Genomic DNA, 4,666 nt, shown 5'->3' on the forward strand with positions numbered 1-4,666 from the left:
CAGCTTAGAGGGAACACTGGCGGGTACTCAGGTTCAGCTCCTCTTTCTGTTTGTCCCCTCATCGTCCTGCTGGGGGTGTTTCCAGGGGGCCTTCTTTGGCACAAGGGGGTTCCATCCAAATGGAGGGGGTGGAATGCAGCCATTGTGAACCCCAGGCTGGGACGCGGAGTGTAGGGGGGAGTCTAAGGAGCATCATGAGAAATGAGACACTACTGGAGTCGGACTGATTTTCTGCTCTCCATCTCTCTGCTGCTCCAGCGGCATTCTGGGGCTCTTCTACCCAGCAACAGCCAGGTCAGCACACGGGGCTTCTCATTGGCTGCTTCAGCCCTGTCCTCTTCCACCCCCCTCCAAAGGGCCAGGACCGGGCTCCATCAGACTCTGGCACCTCTGCCCAGCCCCCGCTGTTGCTCTTATAGCTGCCTGGACCTCCCTCCACATTGGACTTCTCCCACCTTGGTGAAGGCAGCAAAGGCAGCGGGATGGGGGGGCGTGGTGGGGGGGGGGGCTGTGGCTCCGGCTGGTCCTCCTGAGTGGGCTCCTGGTGGTAGGTAAGCCCATCCCACCCAGGGGGAGGGGCCCGTAAAAACCATGGGAGGATGGGCCCCATGGGCCCCGCAGTAGCTACGGGCCTGTTCATACCACTTAGCTTAGCCTTAGCTAAGCCCCCTGATTCCTTTGGCCATCTGCCCCCTGCTTCCTCTGTGCCTTTTTCAGTAGGCTCCATTTTGGCATCAGAGCACACTCAGCTATACTTTCTAAGGCTTTAAGAAGTTGAAAGACTTCACTACTAGCACATTAATACGCTTGGTCTTCCAGGTAACTTTGAGAGAATTGCCTTTCCTTTGGCTCTCCAAGGGCCATAGGTACAGACCTGTTGGTGTAACTGACATCCAGCACTTTCGGAGCTGGAGACAGATTATAGACATGGAGACTCAGGAATAATACTCCAGGTCTAGCTAGCACTAGCTATGATGACTGATGCTTCCCTTCCATTTCTTTGCACCTTTTAACAAAAATAGGTGCCATTATGATTCCACAAGAACCCTGTGCTGCTTCCATTTTAAAAGAAACTAACCCTGAAAGTACTGCTGCTGTTTATGGAGAAGGAGGAACAAAGCAGTAGTTCAGATTTCGGTGGCTCCTTGGGCAAAGGTTATAGGTGAGAGCAGGCACTTAAAATCCCATTTTGTGTCTTTTTAAGTGCAAACAGTTTTCTTACAGGATCATCTACAGCAAACCAATGCATGACCTGACCATTTCCTGTTGTCATAAAGTGTAATCCAGCAGATTTCCCATCATGTAGGAACAATGTTTGTAATACAATGAGCTGGCAGAGAAACTGGGGGCTGTAGTTGATTCTGATGCTGTAGGAGTTTTCCAGCTGGCAGAGCCAGAGAAACAGAGCATCATTTATGCATTATGGTTTGGGGCGAATTACTATGATTACTGCTGCTGATTTGCAACTACAGACTACACATTTGCAATTCTAGAATGCAAGGTAGATTCTCCCTTTGATCTGTAAATGTTCCTAATAAGTTTTAACTACAATGTGTTCACTTGGAAAGCTGTCAAATCATTGGGTTTTCTTTTTAACATTCATTTTCAGAGTGTAGCAAATGAATCTTAATATGAACAGGCTCCCCACTCTGGGCCTATTTGTGTGTTTCAGTAGCAAGCAAATCAATTTGTAAACTGTAAAAGCTTTTCTTTTCTGATCAGAGGTTAAATCTGACTCACACACTTCAACAAGGCATTTTGCATCTGGTTTCCCTTTAAAGGTTGGAGTGAGCAAAAGAAGATGATCTTCGGAAATGTTATTCATTTGCATGTCATAATCTGATTTTGGGGCTCTCTTTCATAAGATCTTTCTGAGATGGATACTTTCCACTTACAGACTGGCAACCTTCCAAATTATGTTGAAGAGCAGCTGAAAACCAACAGAATACTTCCTGGACCTTGAAAGAGAAAACATGCTGTTAAAAATGTCCAAAGATAGGAAGATCAGTCCCTGGCCCCACTCCATATTTCAATGTCAGTCAGAGATCTGGGCTCTCTGCTGGAAGGGAAAGAATCTAAACATGAGAGAGGTTCTATCAATCAATAATGAAAATCAATAAATAAGGAATAACCAAGGCAATGTACAGAAATAATCACTAATCATTCATAAGGCTACAAAAATGATCAATTACTTATACAGAAATAAACAACATATAACAATAAATTGTCTGGAAAGTATAAAATCACAGTATAAAGAATCAGAGTTCATTTACTGCTGCCATTGAAAAATTCCTGTTCCTTGTGTTTGAAGGGTGATTTCTTAGTTTTACACGATTAAATATTTGTTTTTTGCATTTATTCACATAGTACTGATACATTATATTTCAATTATATGCTCTCATACAAAGTGATAGATCATATATCACTACATTGCTCCCGCTAACAGTCATGGTGGCTGGGAAGTAATACAACATTCCTTCTTGTCCAGAAGGCACAAACTGGTTCTGAAATGCTAATAGGAGGAGGAAAGAATGAAATAATCTGGGATACTGGGAAATGCGTCCCAAAATCTTGGACATATTCGGGGTTAGCTGTGAATATTGGTACCCAGCATTTGAAGGCTCCCAGGGCTGTTTTCCCCATCCCCCCATGTGTCTGTGTCTTCATGGGGTTGGTATCAACTTACCATATTGGTTTCACTTTGAATCTGCCCTTTTAAAATGATTTTGTTGGTCTTACAATATTTATTCTTTGCACAAGTTGGTTTGTGTTGGATTTTTGGTTTGCAGTGGATTCTCGGGTTCAACATTGCCTTTGATTCTTGTGTTGTAACTTGGGACAGATTCTCTGGTTTTACATTTGTTAGGATTGCAACAGTGTCCCTATTCCAATTGGCTTAGATGATTCTCTGGTATGACATTGGATTGGATTTTCAGGTTGTACATATGTTGTGTTAGGCTTGCCACATTGTCCCACAGTTCTGCCACAATTCCCTGGTTCGTTGGCTTGTTGGTTCTGTCTGAGAGGTTGTTGTTGTTGTGTGTGTGTGTGTGTTTGTTTGTTGCCAAGGATTGCTTTGCTTGATGTTGTGTCTCTGGCTATTCCTTGCCTTGGAAAAAGTATGCTACCCCCCCATAGCAAGCAATGGAGGATGGTTGGGGGCACCTTGTTCAAGGGGCTATAGAATCTAGCAGTTATTTAAAGGACAGACACCAGCAGCTCTGCTGCAATTTTAGTGTGATTTGATCAAAAACAGCCCTCCAGAAGGATTCCCCATAGAATAATGGAACCAAATAATATTGGAGTCCCCACAAAACCCAGAGTTTGTATTTGGGACCTGGAAAACTGGAGATTCCAATATTTTTGGCTCCCTAATGTCCAGATCTGAACAATGCTGATTTTTCTTTTAGCTACACATCCCTAGTTCATAGCCATCTGGAAATCCCCCATAAAGTATCAGTTGGCCAAAAAGAACAGAAGAAGAACTGAATTGGGGGTGGGGGCAGCAATCACACCAAATACTTGGCAAATAGAAGGGGAAGTCGTGGACATAGTGACAGACTTCACGTTCCTGGGATCCCAGATCACCGCAGACTGTGACAGCAGCCATGAAAGTAAAGGACACCTGCTCCTTGGGAGGAAAGCGATGGCGAACCTAAACAGCATGATAAAAAGTAGAGCCATCACCCTGCCAACAAAGGTCCGAATGGTCAAAGCAATGGGATTCCCAGTAGTCATGTATGGCTGAGAGAGTTGGACTATAAGGAAGGCCGAGTGCCGAAGAATAGATTCTTTTGAACTATGGTGCTGGAGAAGACTCTTGAGAGTCCCTTGGACTGCAAGAAGATCAAATCAGTCAGTCCTACAAGTAATCAACCCTGACTGTTCCCTGGAAGGCCAGATAATGAAACTGAAGCTCAAATACTTTGGCCACCAAATGAGAAGGGAGCACTCACTGGACAAGACCCTGAGGCTGGGAAAGATTGAAGGTCAAAGAAGATGGGGACGGCAAAGGATGAGATGGTTAGACAATGTCATAGATGCAACGAACATGAAATTGAGCCAACTTCAGAGGACGGCGGAAAACAGGAAGGCCTGGCATGATCTGGTCCATGGGGTCGCAAAGAGTTGGACTCGACTGTGCGACTGAACAACAACAAAAACAACAACAATCAAGAATATTGACCTAAATAGAGAAGATAATACCCAATGAAAGAATGCTTGGTTACACTGCCTGATAATGTAGTTCACAGAAATCAATGAGAGATGCACTGAGAGTAAAGAACTTGAGCTCATGACCTGTAAAAATGCTGGATTTGGATGCTGGGTCTACTGAATGCACATGCTCAGAATCTCATTTTACATTTTGACTCAGAGAAGAACAGCTGGAGAAGTGGGATTCTGTAAAGTGCTTGTTTTCTGTTAGTGTATGTATGTGGGTGGGGGTTTTTTTTTGGGGGGGGGAGATTTTGGCCAGTTCCTGATTCCCACTGCAAGCCCTCACCACATAACCTGCACTGCTCTTGAGGTTCCTCTGAGCCCTGAGGGCAGTGTTTTAGGGCCTACAGTAGGAAGAGAAGGGGGAAAGTTTCATTCTGCCAGTGGAGCTCAGGTTACGTTCATTGGAACAAAGTTTGTAATGCTGGACAAATTTGTATCCTGAGTC

The sequence above is a fragment of the Gekko japonicus genome, unplaced genomic scaffold (genome assembly GCF_001447785.1).
Source record: "Gekko japonicus isolate JY-2015 unplaced genomic scaffold, Gekko_japonicus_V1.1 scaffold235, whole genome shotgun sequence".
NCBI classification, from domain to species: Eukaryota; Metazoa; Chordata; class Lepidosauria; order Squamata; family Gekkonidae; genus Gekko; species Gekko japonicus.